The sequence below is a fragment of the Aotus nancymaae genome, unplaced genomic scaffold (assembly GCF_030222135.1).
Source record: "Aotus nancymaae isolate 86718 unplaced genomic scaffold, 86718_ANA_hifiasm-v0.15.2.pri h1tg000003l, whole genome shotgun sequence".
Taxonomy (NCBI): domain Eukaryota; kingdom Metazoa; phylum Chordata; class Mammalia; order Primates; family Aotidae; genus Aotus; species Aotus nancymaae.
In genome coordinates, this window is record NW_026988414.1 from 3,158,133 (window position 1) to 3,177,906 (window position 19,774).

The 19,774-nt window shown below is 52.4% G+C and overlaps 2 protein-coding genes across 5 annotated transcripts in view; one reads left to right on the forward strand and one right to left on the reverse strand.

Annotated features, from left to right (window-relative positions):
• The window catches only part of LRRC8A (leucine rich repeat containing 8 VRAC subunit A), a 37,381-nt gene extending 24,147 nt beyond the window's left edge, over positions 1–13,234 (reverse strand). The window contains exons 1-2 of one of the 2 annotated variants that reach the window (XM_012458006.2): positions 13,117–13,234; positions 9,574–9,680 (exon numbers count right to left, since the gene is read on the reverse strand). The gene's annotated coding sequence lies outside the window, so the exon portion shown is untranslated. Of the gene's footprint in view, positions 1–9,573; positions 9,681–10,325; positions 11,186–13,116 lie in introns of those variants that run through there. The other variant, XM_012458007.3, reaches the window with a different exon arrangement.
• Positions 13,235–13,304: 70 nt separating this feature from the next.
• KYAT1 (kynurenine aminotransferase 1) overlaps positions 13,305–19,774 on the forward strand; it is a 33,602-nt gene continuing 27,132 nt past the window's right edge. For all 3 annotated transcript variants that reach the window (XM_012458009.2, XM_012458010.2, XM_064377310.1), the window contains exon 1: positions 13,305–13,470. The gene's annotated coding sequence lies outside the window, so the exon portion shown is untranslated. The remainder of the gene's footprint in view (positions 13,471–19,774) is intronic.

Genomic DNA, 19,774 nt, shown 5'->3' on the forward strand with positions numbered 1-19,774 from the left:
TTTTTTTGAGACAGAGTCTTGCTCCACTCTGTTGCCCAGGCTGGAGTGCAGTGGTGCGGTCTCAGCTCACTGCAACCTCCACCTCCCAGGTTCAAGCGATTCTCCTACCTCAGCCTCCCAACCTTCTACAACTTAAAATCAGGAATAACATCACCTTCCTCGTAGACGTGTATGCAGTGACCCAAAAGATGTCTAAGAGATATTAAGCATAAAAGAATGTTGCTGAGCAGTACAAAAAATGTGTTATCTGTGAAAGAAGCCAGTTATAAAAGGCAAATGCTGTATGATTTCACTTTTACATAAGTGAATAGACAGAAAGCAGAAGGGATACCAGGCGTGGAGGAGTAGGAAATGGGAGTGAGCATTTAACGGGCGCAGAGAGTTTCAGTTTGCAAGATGAAAACAGTTCTGGAGAGGGGTTGGGTGGTAGTGATGGATGCACAGTATGAATGCACTTAATACCACTGAAGTGTACACTTACAAATGGCTAAGATGACACATTTTATGTCATGTGTATTTTACCACAATAACAAAATTAGGAAAAAAGTATAATGTCTTTTTTTTTTTTTTTGAGGTGGAGTCTCACTCTGTCGCCCAGGCTGGAGTACAGCGGTATGGTCTCAGCTCACTGCAACCTCCGCCTCCCAGGTTCAAGCGATTTTCCTGCCTCAGCCTACTGAGTACTACGATTACAGGCATGTGTTACCATGCCTGGCTAATTTTTGTATTTTTAGTAGAGACAATGTTTTGCCGTTTTGGGCAGGTTGGTCTCCAACTCCTGACCTCAAGTGATCTGCCCGCCTTGGCCTCGTAAAGTGCTGGGATTATAGGCATGAGCCAACGGGACTTGGCCTGATATGTTACTGATATAATTTTTAAAAACAAGAATGACAGCTGGGCATGGTGGTTCACACTTGTAATCCCAGCACTTTGGGAGGCCAAGGCAGTGGATCACCTGAGGTCAGTAGATCGAGACCAGCCTGGCCAACATGGCGAAACCCCATCTCTACTAAAAATACAAAAAAATTAGCCAGGCATAGTAACACATGCCTGTAATCATAGCTACTCGGTGGGCAGAGGCAGGAGAATCATTTGAACCCGGGAGGCATAGATTGCAGTGAGCCAAGACCGCGCTGCATACTCCCGCCTGGGCGACAGAGCAAGGCTCTGTCTCAAAAAATAAAATTATACGATAACAAACTTATTAATGTGTACAGAAAAAAATTAGAAAGCTATACATAGCACTATATAGCGTTAAGTCTACTCATGGTAAGACTGTAGAAGGCTGTCTACATTGTATGTTCTTCTATTATTTAAATCTAGTATGTTTATGAGTAGAAAAACTACTTGGAAATAAATCAGAAGACCTTCCTCACTGTGTGGTTTCTCAGGATAATAAAATAATTTATAGGTCGGGCGCAGTGGCTCAGGCCTGTAATCCCAGAACTTTGGGAGGCCAAGGCGGGCGGATCACCTGAGTTCGGGAGTTTGAGACCACCCTGACCAACATGGAGAAACCCCATCTCTACTTAAAAAAAAAAACAACACAGAAAATTAGCCAGGCATGGTGGCATATGCCTGTAATTCCAACTACCAGGGAGGCTGAGGCAGGAGAATCACTTGAACCCGGGAAGTGGAGGTTGCGGTGAGCTGAGATCAGCCATTGCACTCCAGCCTGGGCAACAAGAGTGAAACTCTGTCTCAAAAAAAAAAAAGAATTTATGAGGTCAGGTGCCGTGGCTCATGTCCATAATCCCAGTCTTTGGGAAGCCAAGGTGGGCAGATCACAAGGTCAGGAGTTCGAGACCAGCCTGGCCAATATAGTAAAACCCCATCTCTACTAAAAATACAAAACTTAGCCAGGCATGGTGGCAGGTGCCTGTAGTCCCAGCTACTAGGGAGGCTGAGGCAGGAGAATTGCTTGAACCCAGGAGGCAGAGGTTGCAGTGAGCAGAAGCTGCACCACTGCACTCCAGCCTGGGCGACAGAGCAAGACTCCATCTCAAAAAAAAAAAAAAAAGAATTTATGAGTAGCTGCCATCCATATATTAGAAACAGGTCAGCCCCATCCTCCCTGCCCTACCCCGTAACACACATGCTCAGCAGCTTGTGGTCTTCACCTACTGGCAGCAGAGCAGGGAGGAGCTCAGCCCCGGAATTGGGCAACTCTAACGCCAACCCCACCACTGCCTCACTGGGGCCTCAGAGTCTTTGTGTCTTCAACTGCAAGATGGAAATATTACAGCCTAAAATGGGTTACAGCTGTGAAATGGGTTATCTTAAGAATTAAAAATAAGATAAGGCATCATGTGTTAATACAGCCCCCGGCACACAGAGACTGCCATTCCACAGTCCCACCTGCCATCACAGACAACCTTCCCAGAATTCAGTGGGGACTCACCTGGGTGAGGGCCGAGCCTCAAGCACCACTGTCTCTGAGCAGGGGCCAGACCACTCAGAGACCCCCCAGGATCCCTGGGACTCGCAGAACCTCGAACACCTGGAGACCCTCCCAGGACCCCAGGGTGGCAGAGTGGGCCATCTGCTGTCAGAGCTAGTCCTTAGGTTCAGCCCCAGTCCTCATCCCCTGGATGTTTCTCGCAGACAGGGAAGGGAGTCAAGAAATGACAAGCTGCCCAATCTGTCCCAGAGGGAGACCCCCAGCACGCTCCAGACCCCATGTGGGCCCTTGGGGACTTGGCGTGGCTTCCACACCTGGGCGGCAGGCAGGCGGGCTGCGGGCAAACAGGGCACAGAGAGCCTTTTGTGAAAGCACAAACAAGGCCGAGCCGGGAAAACTTCCCAGGCAGGAGGGGAGGCGGGAGGCTGGCACCCCTCCTGTACCGGGGATGGGAAGGCTGGCCTCCAGTGCTCTCCCAGGGAACGGGAAGGGGCCATTCTCAACAGGCCCTGTCCCCAGAGGGTTCCAAGCCTGTGAATCCAAGCACAGTCCATGGGTCGTGTGCTTCCTCTGTCCCAGAGCTGGAGGGGGAGGAGAGGTCTCAGCTTTGTCTGGCACACACAGCCTCCACCCTCCCCAGGGCAGGCACTGCCCTGGAGGCCCCCACACCCAGCTGGGGTGAGTCAGAGGCTGCCGGCTGGGGGTGCTGCCTGCCTTGGGACACACCCTCACTTCCTGGGGAGAGGAAGAGGGGACACGCCAGGGCTGGAGGGGGAGGGGAGCATGGGTCAGTTCCAAACTGCTCTCACCTGGGCTGGGCTCTCTTCGTCCTCAACCTGATGACTATGTGCCTAAGTGATTAAAAAACAAAAAAATAATAAAAAAAAAAAAGAAAAGAAACAACAGGTTCGTCCTCACGCCAACTCACAAGGGCATGGCCCTCCTTCTAGGGAGAAGGGCAACAGGCGAGGGACATCCACCTGGGCTTCCCCCAGCAGCTCCAGAGCCAAGCACAGAGAGGCAGCAGGTAGGGCTGGAGGTGCAGCCTCAGGACCTGCCCTCGGCCTGCTAGGCTGAAGCAGGAGCACCCAGCTACTGAACGTCAACTAAGTGCCTAGCGCGTCCTTGCCCCATCTCCCAATCTTCATACAAACCAGCAAGGTGGCACCCACCTCACCACCATGAGACCGTGGGAAAGTCCCTTCACCTCACTGGGCTCTGGTTTCCTCATCTGTAAAATGGGCTGAAGAGTCTATTCCTCAGAGGATTGTGACGAGGACAGAATGAGGCAGTCCATGTAAAGCTTTTGGACTAGTGCCTGTCACACAGTAAGGCTCTGGAACGTTCGCTGCTGTTATTATCATGGTAGAATTTATCAGTTTTTTATGGGTGTGATGTCTGAGGCCCAGAGAAATTCAGTAACCTGCCCAAGGCCACACAGCTAGAAAGGGCTGGGAAGATGCACCCCAAGCTTGACTTTCCATTGCGCCAACCTGCCTCAAAGGCAAGTGGGCCTCCTGGACCCCCCTGGGACCCAGGTCCTTGAAGATACTTCTTGAGATAAGACCCTCTTTTCCTTAGGGGTACATGGAATGCGGGACTCTACAGGGAACTCCATCAGGCCAGACTCAGATGCCTCTGGTCTCACAGGTACCACTATAAGGAAGCTCTGGAAGGGAGCCCAGCTCTGGGTTTAGGGCCAGAAGGCAGTGTTGGGTCTGGACCCTGGGGCAGAAGGGCCTGGAAGGCAGGCCATTTTATTTTTTTTGAGACAGGATCTTGCTCTGTCGCCCAGGCTGGAGCGCAATGGTGCGATCATGGCTCACTGCAACCTTGAACTCTTGGGCTCAAGTAATCCTCTAGTCTCAGCCTCTAAGTAGCTGGAACTACAGGCACATGCTACCACATTTGGCTACTTTTTTTTTTTTTTGAGATGGAGTCTCACTCTGTCACCCAGGTTGGAGTGCAGTGGCACAATCTGGGCTCACTGCAACCTCCATCTCCCAGGTTCAAGTGATTCTTCTGCCTCAGCCTCCTGAGTAGCTGGGATTACAGGCATGTGCCACCACACCCAGCTGATTTTTGTATTTTTTAGTAGAGACAGGGCTTCACTATGTTGGCCAGGCTGGTTTTGAATTCCTGACCTCAGGTGATCCATCTGCCTTGGCCTCCCAAAGTGCTGGGATTACAGGCGTGAGCCACTGCACACAGACTAATTTTTTTTTTTTTTTTTTTGAGATGAGAGTCTCACTCTGTCGCCTAGGCTGGAGTGCAGTGGCACAATCTCCGCTCACTGTAACTTCCACCCCCCAGGTTCAAGCGATTCTCCTGCCTCAGCCTCCCAAGTAGCTGGGACTACAGGCACATGCCACCACACTTGGCTAATTTTTTGGGTTTTTTTTTAGTAGAGATGGGGTTTCACCATGTTAGCCAGAATGGTCTCGATCTCCTGACCTTGTGATCCACACGCTTCAGCCTCCCAAAGTGCTGGGATTACAGCCATGAGCCACTGTGCCTGGCCATTTTTTAAAATTTTTGTAGAGACAGGTCGCTACGTTGCCCAGGGTGGTCTCAAACTCCTGGGCTCAAGCAATCCTCCCACCTCAGCCTCCCAAAGTGCTGGGATTACAGGTGGGAACTGCCTCGTCCAGTCAACAAACACTCATATTTACACATGGAGTCACAGCCACACACGGTTTGCAGGTCTTAACCTGTTATGAACACCCGCACTGCCTTCCTAGACAGGTTATGAAATGTGGCCACCGGCACCCCAGAGAGGCAGCAGATGCATCTTCTGCTGAGATCCCAGGCGACCGGGCACTGGCCACGTCCTAGGCAGGCCAGAGGGACTGGGGGGTCTGACAGAGGGTGAGCTGCCTGGTGCTCCACTCTCTGGGCTGGAAGGGGGCTGTCCCCAGGGATCCTGACCCGTGGAGCCAGCTGGGAGATTCGAGGTGTCCCTGCAGGGCCAGGATTCCCGCTCACCGCCCCCGCTGCTGGTCAGTGCGTTTGTCATTACTGCCCGTCAGAGGGCGTGGGGTTGGCAGCTGCACTCTGAGGGCACCCAGGTGGCATGTGAAAGCCATGGAATTTTACAGCCACTTTTACTCTGGCGGAATGTCGCTCTAGGCGTGAGGCTTAGATTGCAGCAAGCAATTTAATTTTGAGGTTTTAAGCCCTCAAGAGACGTTTAGATGTGGACGAACTTGCTGCGAGATGCAAGATGCAATAGAAACACATCTGGAAGACAGCTGGGAACGTTTGTGGCCGGGAGTAAAAGCCCTTTTAGAAACCTCGGCCCTGCACGTCCTTAAGGAAGAAGGTTAAGCCCCTCGCCTTCCCAATACACACACTCACACACACTCTCACACACACACACTCACACACTCACACTCACACATACTCACACACAGTGAAGCCACTAAAAAGCAACTGTCCAGCCCTGGTCCTGTGGGGAGCTCAGCCCTGCTTCCACACCGAGGGCATGAGTTCTGCAGGAGACAACGGGGACTAAGGCGAAAGAGTGGCCTCTGGTCAGTGTTTCTCAGCATGGTTTGTAGCCCACCAGCCTCACAACTGCTGGGGAAGCTTCTTCAAAGTGCAGATTCCTGGGCCCAACCTTCCAGGGCAGACTCTGCAGGTCTGTAGTGGTGGGCCCAGGGGAACAGCATTTTAAACAAGCTCCCAGGTGACTCTGAGGGCCCCCAGAAGCCTGGGAACTTGAGAAAAGGAAGCAAGGGAGGGTGAAATAGAAAGAGCCCCGGCTGCCAAGCCATACCAACCTGGGTTCAAGTCCTGGCTTTGCCACATGTACATTGTATAACTTTGGGCCAGAGACTTCGTCCCTCTGGGTCTTGGTCTGAAAAATGGTAAAGTGACCTCAGACACAAGGCTGTGGCGAAGGTAAGATGGGCAAATGTGTTCAGTGTCCCAGCACGCCGCCTGGCACTGAGACATGGCACGGAGGATGACCACGGGCTGTGAACGTGCTACTGCAGGAAGGGGGAGCAGAGCACCATCTGAGGAGAGGCCAGCTCCATGGCTCTCATGTGGCATGTGGGAGAGAAAAGAGACTCCTGAGAAAGAACAGAGGAAGTGACATTGGGGAGGGAGAGCGACAGGACAGTACACCTGAAAAGCACAGGTGACATGTCAGGAGCTCCAGCACAGACCTCGCTCCCAGCGCGATCCTGCCAGATGCTCTCGCAGCCCTGCAAAACAAGGCTGCCATGCCTGTACGGTCGCCTTGCCCAAACCCTTCCAGAGGTCAGCTATGTCCCAAAAGAGCATCTTTGGACCAAGGGGGCAGGGTGGGCCCTCCTCCTGCTCCTCACCTGCCCACTGTCTGGGGTAAAACTTAAAGGAGCATTCCAAAAGGACTACAACCAAGGCTTCCTCCAGGCACAGCAAGGGTAACTGAGTCAGGGTCTGTTTGTTCCTGAGGGATCAGGAAGGGCTGAACTCAGGAGAACACAATGGCTCAGACTCAATTTGACTCAGCTCAATTCGTGTGTGTGTCCGAACCCAGATGGCGGGTGGAGGCCAAAGCCCCTCAGGCCAGCCCATGCGGTTTACTCCACACCATCCCTGGCAAGGAGGAGGAATTATGATGTGACAAGCAGGACCTGCTGCTTCCTGCTCAGCACTGCCCAGCATGAAAGACTACAGCTCAGGCCTCCCCTCTCCAGGGGACAGAGTTCCTCAAAACCAACAGGAAACTCCTACAGGGCAGAGCCAGGAGTTGGCTGACCTTGTCCCATAAACAGGAGAGTCGACACAATCACACACCAGGCATTTCCCACCTCCCTTCACTGCTGTAAATGCCCAAACAGCTCAAAACACCCAGCGTGTGATGGGGAGGGGCCCGGGGGCTCGAGGGTGCGCATTCTGCCAGGACCACACACAGCTCTCTCTACTTCTTGCATGGGAAAGAGATCCAAGGGATATCGTTAAATGAAACAAAAGCAAGCTGAGAATCAGCAACCCAAACATGACCAGATTTTTATAAAAATAAGCAAATAGTAATAACAGATGTGGAAGAATGTACCCCTTCCCATTCACACCTCTGAAGATGGATATCAGGGGAGACTCATTTCCTAAATAACATTAAAAAGCCAAACAGACCTGGCTCACACCAGTAATCCCAGCACTTTGGGAGGCTCAGGTAGGAGGATCTCATGAGCCCAGGAGTTTGAGACCAGCCTGGGCAATGTAGAGAGGCTCACTCTCTACAATAAATAAATAAATAAATATTAGCTGGGTGTAGTGGTGCACGCCTGTAGTCCCAGCTACTTGGGAGGCTGAGGCAGGAGGATCGCTGAAGCCTCGAAGATCCTGCAATGAGTCACGATGGTGCCACTGCACTCCAGCCTGGGCAAGAGAGTGACACCCTGTCCCCCAGAAATATCCAAAAGTATAAAAACATATGATGAATATGCAACTATGTTGGTAATTACAAAAAAAAATTTACTATTTCTTTTAAAATCCAGGCTGGGAGACTCAGGCCTCCCTTCACACAAAACAACTGAGGGGAGAGGCAAAGGCAGGGAGGCCTCAGGGCAGAGAACAAAGGACCCTGGCCCAGGATTCCAGGGTCTGGATTCAAGCCGAATGTCCTTGCCTTCTTTACAGATGAGTCTGGGCAAGTTGTTTCGCCACTCTGATCGTCAGTTTCCACATCTGTAAACTAGAGATAATGGCCACTGCCGAAGCATCCTCGAATGGTCAAATGAGATCACTGACCTGAGTGTTTTGCAAATCATACAGCTGTCTATACACACACCACCTGGGACTGGGGACCGCCTTCTAGGACATTCGCTCTGCCAAACGCCTGCTCTACGTCAACATATTTAATCCTCCAAATGTCCTAAAGGGAGGTAAGTGCTAAGATTAACTTTTTTTTTTTTTTCTGAGACTGGGTTTTACTCTTGTTGCCCAGGCTGGAGTGCAGTGATGCAATCTCGGCTCACCACAACCTCCGCCTCCCGGGTTTAAGTGATTCTCCTGCCTCATCCTCCTGAGTAGCTGGGATTACAGGTACGCACCACCATGCCTGGCTAATTTTGTATTTTTAGTAGAGCTGGGGTTTCTCCATGTTGGTCAGGCTGGTCTCCAACTCCTGACCTCAGGTGATTGGCCCGCCTTGGTTTACAGGTGTGCACCACCATGCCCAGCCAAGATTATCTTTTTTATAGAATGAGGAAACTGGCCGGTCGCAGTGGCTCACACCTGTAATCCCAGCACTTTGGGAGGCTGAGGCGGGTGGATCACCTGAGTTCGGGAGTTTGAGACCAGCCTGGCCAATATGGTGAAACGCCATCTCTACTAAAAATACAAAAATTAGCCAGGCGTGGTGGTGGGCACCTGTAGTCCCTGCTACTTGGGAGGCTGAGGCAGGAGAATCGCTTGAACCCAGGAGGCAGAGGGGGCAATGAGCCAAGATCACGCCACCGCACTCCAGCCTGGGCGACAAAGCGAGACTCTACCTCAAAAAAAAAAAAAAAAAAAAAAAAAGAATGAGGAAACCAAGACTCAGAGAGGTACAATGACTGGCCCACAGTCACTCAGCAAACACATGACAGCCAAGACTCAAACCCAGGTCTGACGGCAGTTCCTAACCAGTGCACTCTCCTTCCTCTGGGAACTGTTTTCCAATGCACAGGCCAAGAAATCCCAGTCCCCAAAGATGTCTATGTGATCAAATAAGTGTGGGGAAACATGACTCGCTAGTTCCCTTATCATGGTCAGCTCAATCCGTTCAAGGCTCTGATAAGTCCTGTGGCAAGGATAACAAGAAGTCTTTGTTTCCTAGAATTACCAAACCTCTGTGACCAAAGAAACTGGTGTCTCACAGAACACACTTGGGAAACGTGGTCCACACTTTTTGGGAAATGTGGTCATTAGCAACCCGGACTGATAAGATCTGGGGTGAGGGAGACAAAACAGAGGTTTGCAGTGAAACAACTCAGCATTCAGTGAGTGCAGCAAGCAGACATTACTCAGCGGGAGAAGGAGAAAGAGGGCAATTCTGCTGTCTGCCACTCTGCCCTGTACCTACAGCAAAAAGAGCAAAGGACTGTGGGAACAGAGATGTTGCCCTTTGCTCCCCAGGCTGGGAAGGGCACTTGACCGGAGCTGGAGCTGGCCTGGAAGGAGGGGGGCCCAGTCCTTACCCCAGGGACGGCTCTGCTATCTGCGCGTCGGCTGTCGGTGCTGAGGCTGGCCCGCATCGGCCTGGGCAGGGTCCTGGCATTCCTTTTGCTCCATGGACGCTGCCTCCCTGCAAGGAAGCAAGAGCTGCCGTCAGCAGGCACATGTGTGACTGTCGCAGTTACCTGCTGCACTGCCAGCACTTGCTGAGAGCCTGCTCGGTACCAGGACCTTGGCTGGGCTCTGGGGTGACAAAAGAGGATTGTTTTGAGACAAGAGTCACACGCTGGAGTGCAGAGGCGCAACCCTGATTCACTGCAACCTCCAACTCCCGGGTCCAAGTGATTCTCCTGCCTCAGCCTCCTGAGTAGATGGGATTTCAGGCATGCACCACCAGGCCCAGCTAATTTTTTTCTTTTTAGTGGAGACAGGATTTCACCACATTGGCCAGGCTGCTCTTAAACTCCTGACCTCCAGCAATCTGCCTGCCTCGGCCTCCCAAAGTGCTGGGATTACAGGTGTGAGTCACCGCGCCCGGCAAACAAAAAAGGTTCTGACAGAGCACCTCCCTCCAGAACCTGGTCTACTGAGGAGGTGCCAAGTCAGCAGCGACAGTCTGAGAGCGCGGGGCTCTGCTGCAGGGAAGCCAGGAGAAGCACTAGACCCAGACTAGCAGGGTCAGAGAAGGCTTTCTGGAGGAGGAGTTGTCTGAGTGGACTCCTAAGAGTAGGAGCTGGAAAAAACATTCTAGGCAGGAGAAACAGCACATGTTTACCTGGAGGAGAGAGGACATGACATCCGGAGAAGGCTTTGGGGCTCGGCATGGCTAGCTCCAGAGCCAGAGGGGGGAAGTGGCAAGAGATGAGCCACAGTGGGGTGGCTGGGACAAGCAGAGACCAGCCTCTGCCCAGATTCCAACTCAAACACCAAATCCACCCATCATCTCTGACAGTCAGCCAGCCTCCAATGAGCATCTACTCCGTACGTGCCAGGCACTCTGTGCAGAACTGTGCGTGGGAGTGTCAAGGTGGGGAGAGAGGTGTGATCACTACAACATAGGTATCAGGAGCCAGGAGCCGGGAGAGTGGCCCAGCCACTGGAGAGGGCCAAAGGATCGGCAGGAGTTACCCAGGAAGGAGGAAGGCGAGGGCACACAAAGACACCTGGACCGATCTAGGAGGGACAGCTGTGTTTCCATCATTTCTACCACTGGGTGTTTACTACACTGACTGAGTTCCAGGCCCTGTGCTGGGAGGACAGACGTGGAAGACGGTGTCTGCCACCACGAGAGGTAAGTCAATAACCCCTCAATTCCACACAAGGTGGTGGTGACTAGGCAGTAAGGCACCTACACTATCTAGGCATAGAGGCCATCCAAGCCAATCTCTACCTCACTCTACCCTCCGTGTCAAGGATGGGGCACCCACTGAGGCTTGGCAGTCCAATCACCTGCCCATGGCAGAGCCAGGTCCAGAACTTGAGCCCCTGGCCTCTCTGTCACTGATTATTCTAGTCCCTCCTCTTCCAGGAAGCATACCCTGACCACCCCCTACATAACCACCCAGAGCTAATTCCTTCTTCCTCTGGGCTACCTCTGTAATATGGTGGCCACAGTATATCAGAACTTATGTGTCTTCCAGTATGCCTCTCCTCCCAGACTGCAGTTATCAGGAGGCCGGGGCTATGTTTTCCCAGCCACCCCAGGCCCAAGATGGGCACTTTCTAAAGGATGGCTGAATGAATGAATGAATGAGTCAAGGCATAGAGAGATGGTATGTTGGGCTCTAGAGCCCTACATCCATCCTACCTGAATCTCCAAGAAGTCTTGGCCCATCAGTGTGTGCCTCAGTTTCACCATGTGAAAACCTGGAATTACCTCTACTCTAAGGGGAGAAAGTCAGGAACCAGGCTGATTTCCCTCCAACTCCTATAGGCAAGGTCCAGGCCAAGCCAGGCAGCAACCCAAGGTCTGGTCACTTGCCTGAGTTCTGACTCACGGGAGTGATTCCCAGGACCCCCTGGAGTCCAGAAAGTCCACTCAAAGTTTGCAAAGGAAACGGCTTCCTAGTGGGTGTGCCTAAGGGATGGAGAATCACCTCATCTAGTCAAGTTCTGGGGAGAAGTCACAAATCTTTCCTGCACCCCCTGCGCTGTACCCCATGGTCCCTAGAAGGTGGGGAGCATCAGACCCCATCCAAAGAAGCCCTGAGACCAGGAAAACCAAGGAAGCAGAGACCAGTCACTCATCCCTGGCATGTCCACAGTAGCCGGTCCTCCAGCACAAGTCATCATCTGTCCTTGCCTCCCTTCATGAGCTAGAGGAAGACCTGACCTTCATGGAAGCAACATCAGTGAGACTGAGCAATCAGCACTGCCCAGTTGCTCCGAACAAACTCCCAGTGCCCCTTCCCCTCCACAGGAAGTACCAGCAACAGCCGATCTCCTCCCTCTTCCTCCAGTCTGTCTGTCTGCCAGTTTGTCTGCTCCAAAGGGCAGAATACAGTTTGACAGGGGTTAAGAGTACTAACAGAAGAGGTAGAAAAGACCCTTGAGAACTTGGGGCTCCCCCAATTCCCTTCCTCTCACCAGGCGCTCTCCCTCCACACCTCATTCTCGAAAGGCTTCCTGAGGCAGGGCAGGGGAAGAGGAGTCAGTGGAAGTGTGGCTCACCCAGGAACCACCCACCCTTCCAGCCAAGTCTCCATCAGGAGGCGGCTACCCCTGACCTATCTCTTCTTCCCAAAAAAGGCAACAATCCTTATCAGCTGAGAACCGGCAGACCTCGGTTCACTCCAGTCCAGATCAAGGGGAAGAAGCAGTCGGCGAAAGCAGCAGAATCATCCTGAACTCCAAGAACCCCAGCTATGCCCCTTCAGCCTGGAAGCCCAGTTGGCTGAGTCTCCAGCTCACCTAGGGCTGGACCAGGCCCGGACCTCACTGGATCTGGCCCTCGGGCCAACCTGGATGCACAGGACTGGGACAGGGTCTGGGGTCTTAAATTCCGGACCAGTCTTCCCAGATATCCCATCCCAGACAGACCCCAAGAGCCAAACCGGGGATCTTGCCCCCAAGTCAGGGCACTGTCCCCACCGGAACAAGAGGAAGGAGGGGTGCAAAGGAAGAGGAGGGGGGCCAGGAACTCAGCGGGAAGACAGCTACGGGAATCTTTGAAAAAGAAATGGCAATGAGAGAGCCCAGAGGTGGAACTTCTAGAAAGGGGAGAGTGTGTGTGGAGGGGTGAGGATTTGGGGGGACCCAGGGGATGACAAGGGGACACAGGGGAGCCGAGGCGGAAACTCCTGGTTTCTGGAGCACAAGGAGGCACGGGGGTGCCTGGGAGGGGGCTCGCGCGCCGCGGAGCCGGGGAGAGGGTGGGTCCCCGGAGACCCCGGGCACGGGGAAGTCCGGAGGTAGATCGAACACCGCGGGAGGCCCCCAGGGGGCCAGCCCCGAGACAGAGCCCCAGATGCCCCGGGCGCCCGGGGCCGGGCAGCTGGCCGGGGGAGCGTGTAAGTGGGTTTCGAGAGGTGACAGCTCGCGCCCTTGTCCCCACCCCATCCACTCACCTAGGCTCGCCGCGCCCGGCCGCCCAGTAGGCAGCCTTAGGCCCCGGCCGCTTAGTCCCGCCGCCGGCCGCAACGCTGCTCCGGCGCCTCCTTTTGTTTGTCCCTCACTGCACCACTCAGGCTCCTCCGCCCCGGAAGTGACGTCACCGCCGGGCGCGAACGCGGCGGCCAGGACGTCGCCATGTTTATGAGGGGAATCTGTCTGAGCCTTCACCCGTTCTCACCCCTACGCCAGCGCCCTGTTACTTCGGGGCGGAAGTAGCGGAGCCCGGACTCGGCCCCCTTAAAGGGACAGGGACTACTGCAACCTACCGGGTGTACTTGGGAACAAGGGGTGAAACGGCCCAGGCGGGGGTAAGTAGCTGTGTCGGAGCGTCACTGCCCGGAGGTTGGGTGTAGAGACTGAGAGGGCCTGCTAACGGTTCCGATCTTGGTTGTGCCAGAGTGCTTAATGAGCTTGGTGCTGCTAGTATAAAGGAGTGGGGGCGCAGAATGATTGAGCCGCCCGCGGGAATCAACTGTGCGTGCTGCTCGCTGATCCGCGCTCGGACACTGGGGCTGGTCCTCCCTGCACCCAAATCCCCCTCCCACGATCGCGCCAGTGGAGATGACACCCGAGGCAACAGCGAATTCTGGGCAGATCTGGGGTTGGAACTGGATCCCCGCACTCCAGCTCTGCAGCTCCATGGATCCCCCTGGGTCCTCGCAAATTCCCTGGCTGATAACAGTAACGGCAACCAAATTTTTAAAAATCCATACAATGGAATATTGTGCAGCTATTTAAGACGGAAAATGTTCAATATGCACTAATGTAGGGTGTTTCTAAGATACCTTAGGTGAAAAAAGGAGGAACAGAAAAAACAGCGTTGATGGGTGCTATCGTTTGCCTAGAAGGACGCGTGAGGGTGGGAGTATCTGCGGGTGTGCACGCCAGCTGTCTGATAAGATGCACAAGAAGTTGTTAATTGCTGTTGCCTGGGACAGGAGAACAGGGGTCCTGGGTACCTGGGCCAGGGCGAGAAATTTACTACCATGTGCACAGATAGATCATTAAAAATAAGATGATGAAGACAGTCACGGCTCCCATCCATCACATGTTAAGCCAATGCCTAGTTTCACCTCTCCTGATGGGAGGTCTTATTTTTCCCTTTTAATAGAAGAGAAAAGAACCTTAGAGAGGTTAGGAAACTTAGCAATATCATAGCCAGGAAGTGGAGAAGCTGGAATTTGAGCCCTGGGCGATTTTACATGAATGCCCATCATCTAGCTTATCCCCCCCAACTGAGAAGCTTTTTTGTTGTCAGTCATGCAACAACCGTCTCGGGCCTGGCACATAACAGGCGTCCAGTAACTATTTATTGACATGATGTGTAGTGTGAAAAGCAAACGTTGAAGGTCAGAGCCCAAGCTTAAAGTCCAGGGCCTGGGCGCCTCTCCAACCTGTGGACTGTGGGCCTGGCAGGTACTCCATAGGCCTCCGTGTTTCCACGGAAGAACAACCAGAACCACAGTTGCAGCCTGAGGATTTTTAGCCCAATTTTTGAGGCTTGGTGAATAAGGAGGAAATTAACAGCCTAAAAGGGGGTGAAATATCAGCCGGGGGTGGTGGCTCACACCTGTAATCCCAGCACTTTGGGGGGCTGAGGCGGGCAGATCACAAGGTCAGGAGTTCAAGACCAGCCTGGCCAATATGGTGAAACTCCATCTCTACTAAAAAATAAAAATTAGCTAGGTGTGGTGGCGTGTGCCTGTAGTCCCAGCTACTCAGGAGGCTGAGGCAGGAGACTCACTGGAACCCAGGAGGCAGAGGTTGCAGTGAGCCAAGATCACTCCAACTTGGGCGACAGAGCAAGATTCCATCTCAAAAAAAAAAAAGCGGGGGGGAGGGAGGTTGAAATGTCACTGGTAATATTCATTCTTTTGATAACTATGCATTCATTCGGTCACTATTCTGGGCATTGTGGAGATAGTTGTCAGGAGCTTACATTTTAGAAGGGGAAGATAAATCAGAAAACAAGTAACTCAATAAATAATTTAATTTCAGATCATAATAGGTGCTATGAAGATGACAGATCTTGTGACTGTTCCCACATATTATACTTTGTACTTTACACGCAGATAAGCCTCATTTTACATATAAGTAAGTGAGGTACAGAGCGATTAAGAAAGTTGCCCAAGGGCTGGGCGCAGTGGCTCACGCCTGTAATCCCAGCACTTTGGGAGGCCAGGGCGGGTGGATCACGAGGTCAAGAGATCGAGACCATCCTGGTCAACATGGTGAAACCCCGTCTCTACTAAAAATACAAAAAAATTAGCTGGGCATGGTGGCGCGTGCCTGTAATCCCAGCTACTCAGGAGACTGAGGCAGGAGAATTGCCTGAACCCAGGAGGCGGAGGTTGTGGTGAGCCGAGATCGCACCATTGCACTCCAGCCTGGGTAACAAGAGCGAAACTCCGTCTCAAAAAAAAAAAAAAAAAAAAAAAGAAAAAAAAAAAAAGAAAGTTGCCTGAAGGGGGCTCCTACAGGTCTCCCTCCCTCCCTAGGAAGGCTGTTGGGTTCCTGGGCCTCTCCTTCAGCTTCCTGGGATCATCTGTGCTAATGCTTTGGGGACCTACTGTGTGCTGGGTGAGATGCCAGAGGCTGAGGATCTGGTGGAGAGCAGGTCAAACATGAAGTTCCTGTCCTGGGAGCTGAGTGCCCCTGTCCTGAGTGTCTTGAGGCTGGAAGCCCAGGGCCTTGGGATCATCCAGGAGGGGACACGTGGCTTAGCTTCAGTGGGGTCAGAAAGGAAGGGACTTTCAATGTGACAGGAAACTGTAGGATGTCTGGAAGGAGAAATGATGGGGCTGGAGACTCAAGCAGAGATGGGCTCTTAGCCTGGACTCGGCCTCGGGGTCCGCTAGGAAACTGAGGGTGACCGACAGGATTGGAGAATATGCAAGTTAGACCCATTCAGTCTGGCTTCAGCAGGAATCTTTCCTCCCAGAGAAGACCTCCATTAGGTGCCAAACGCCCAAGCTCCACAACTAACCTCTCCAAGCTCCAAAGACGAGGGTTCCTGATTTTATAATCCAGGTAGGGGTGATAAAGGAACACAGGCGCATTCACAGCCACGAGGCAGTCACTGTAACGACTCCTGCCAGAACAGACCTGGGGCCACATCCCACTCCTGGATGGCACTGCCTGTTCCCTGCATAATTTCTAACACGCTCATCTATGCCCTCATTCCCTGGCTTGCAGCTGAGGCCTTCTGGTGCTTTTTTGGGACTTTGGGTAAGTCATTTACCCTCTCTAAGCCTCAACTTCCCCACCTATAAACTGATGCCACCTTCTTGGTAGGTCCCGGTGGCTCACACCTGTAATCCCAGCACTTAGGGAGGCCTTGGCGGGTGGATTACGAAGTCAAGAGATCAAGACTATCCTGGCCAACATGGTGAAATCCTGTCTCTACTAAAAATACAACAATTAGTTGGGCATGGTGGCACGTGCCTATAATCCCAGCTACTCAGGAGGCTGAAGCAGGAGAATCTCTTGAACCAGGGTGTCAGAGGTTGCAGGGAGCTAAAATCGTGCCACTGCACTCCAGCCTGGCAACTGAGCGAGACTATGTCTCAAAAATACAAATAAAAATAAAACTGATGCCACCTTCTCTAGGGTTCCTGCCAGGCTATCTGCCTATCTGTTGTGGGTTCCTTTAATGTACAAAGCTGAGTGAGATTGTGGTTTTGAACCTGGGTCCTGTGCCAGGAGGAATAAGTGGAAGGATACCCACTGTTTGTTCACTCAGGGTCTTCCACCAACCCCTCCAGCCTGAACCCTGCAGTCTGGACTCCCAGAAGTGGTTTCTCTCTCCTCTGCCAATTCCTAAGCTCAAGGGGACTGTGTGTGAGTGCTGTGATTGTTAGATCTCCTCAGACAGGCCGTTCTCTCCAGGTAAACATTGACTCAACAGATTGTCATCAAACATTTGTCTTCAGGAGATTGTTTTTATCTATCAAAAAAAATTAGGATTCACTATATAAGAGATTTTTTCATTTTGCTTGGTTACTATGGAAAGCCTTGTAGGTTTAAATGTTAATAGCTTGTTGGCCAGGTGCAGAGGCTCACGCCTGTAATCCCAGAGATTTGGAAGGCTGAGGTGGGAGGATTGCTTGAGCTCAGGAGTTCAAGACCAACCTGGGCAACATGGTAAAACCCCATCTCTACCAAAAATGCAAAAATTAGCTGGGCGTGGTGGCGCATGCCTGTGGTCCCAGCTATTCGGGAGGCTGAGGCACAAGAATCACTTGAATCTGGGAGGCAGAGGTTGCAGTGAGCCGAGATTGTGCCACTGCACTCCAGCCTGGGCAATAGAGCACAACTGTCTCGAAAAAAAAAAAGTTAATAACTTGTTGTCATTGACAGGTGGCTATGAGCCAGGACCCACAGTATACTCTCTGTGGATTCTTGTCACCCCCATTGTACAGATGAGAAAGCTGAGCCTCCGAGGTTCCACGCTCTGGCATGATCAAGGTCCCGTAGCTAGTTTATGGTGGAGCTGGGATCATCTGATCCAAGTCCAAGCTTTGGTCTTCTGTGGTTGTTTGTGTAGTAGACTGGTCTTCACGGGCATAGTATCACCTATCCTGTACCCCTTCTCTAGAGGTGCCATGATGTGTGTTGTGCCAGTAACTGGGAGTCTCCTGGCATTTTAAGCCCAGGGATGCTAAACAACCTTCAAGGCTCCGGATAGCTCTCCCCAGTGAAGAACTGACTTACCTCCAATTCTAAGTGTGCCCCTATTGAGAAACTCCAGAACTGAGGGCCGGGCGCGGTGGCTCACACCTGTAATCCCTGAACTTTGGGAGGCCGAGGCGAGTGGATCACGAGGTCAAGAGATCGAGACCATCCTGGTCAACATGGTGAAACCCCATCTCTACTAAAAATACAAAAAAATTGGCTGGGCATGGTGGCGCGTGCCTGTAATCCCAGCTACTCAGGAGGCTGAGGCAGGAGAATTACCTGAACCCAGGAGGTGGAGGTTGCGGTGAGCCGAGATCGCGCCATTGCACTCCAGCCTGGGTAACAAGAGCGAAACTCTGTTTCCAAAAAAAAAAGAGAGAAGCTCCAGAACCGAATCTTGTCATTTACTTGAGTGATGTGGCGTGGGGCCAGCCTGAGAAGCCAGGGTCACCTTGCCTGCTATTGGAAGCAGCCATGCAAGGAGGAGTTGGACAAGGCATGGCTTCTGTCCCCGAGGGGCCGCGGCACCCACCTCCTGAGAGAAGATTTTGGGGGACAGAATTGGGACTTTGGAAATAGGCAAGCCGGTGTTTGAATCACAGCTGGAGCTCTCTAGGTGGAGTGAGCTTTCCTTGTTCTCCTCTTGAGGAAAATAGAGGCAATAATACCGTCCTAATCAGCTGTGGTGAGGATTAGAGAATTTAGCATGGGGTTGGGGGACATCAGGCACAGGTAGGTGCTCTCTGAGTTCAGCAAAGGGCCTGGGTGGACACAGAAGATTCGGAGAGGAGGCACGGGTAGGGCTAAGCCCTGCCAGGGGTTTTGGATTGAAGGATATGCCAGGCAGGGGAAACAACTTGAGTGAAGGTGGGCAACATCTATTCAAAAGCAGGCCGGGTGTGGCGGCTCCCACCTGTAATCCCAGCACTTTGGGAGGCTGAGGCAGGCGGATCACCTGTGATCAGGAGTTCGAGACCAGCCTGGCCAACATGGTGAAACCCTGTCTCTACAGAAATACAAAAATTAGCCAGGCATGATGATAAGTGCCTATAATCCCAGCTACTTGGAAGGCTGAGGCAGGAGAATCACTTGAACCCGGGAGGCGGAAGTTGCAGTGAGCCAAAATCATGCCATTACACTCAAGCCTAGGTGACAGAGTGAGACTCCATCTCAAAAAAAAAAAAAAAAAAAAAAAAAAATTAGCTGGCCATGGTGGTGTGCATCTGTAATCCCCGCTACTCGGGAGACTGACGCAGGAGAATCACTTGAACCTGGGAGGTGGAGGTTGCAGTGAGCCTAGATTGTGCCATTGCACTCCAGCCTGGGTGACAGGGTAACAGAGAGAGACTCTGTCTCAGAAAACAAAAACAGAGGATGACTGGACGAAGTGGCTCATGCCTGTAATCCAAGCTATAATCCCAGCACTTTAGGAGGCCGACATGGGAGGATCACTTGAGCCCATGGGTTCAAGACCAGCCTGGGCAACATAGGGAGACCCCATATCTTAAAAAAAAAAAAAAAAAGCAAAGGATTTGAGAGCCAGGGGTGGTGGCATGCACCTAATAGTTCCAGCTACTTAGGAGGCTGAGGCAGGAAGATCACTTGAGCTCAGGAGTTTGAGGCTTCTGGGTGACAAAGCAAGACCCTATCTCTAAAAAAAGAGTAAAGAGAGGGAAGGTGGAGGCTGCCAAGCCTGGATTCAGGCCAGCTCCATAGGCCAGGCTGAGGAGGCTTTGGACTTTGTCCAGCATTACCACAGGCTGCTGGGCAGAGCTGGTCCAGTGGGAGTTGGGGGATAGTGGCATAGCTGACATCAGCCCCTGGGTTATTGACATCAGCCCCTAGAATGCATCACTGATGCATTCCAGGTGCCCAGGGGTCATCCACTGCCTTCAGGTCAAGCAAATGGCCAGTAGCTGCCTGGGCTGATGGAGG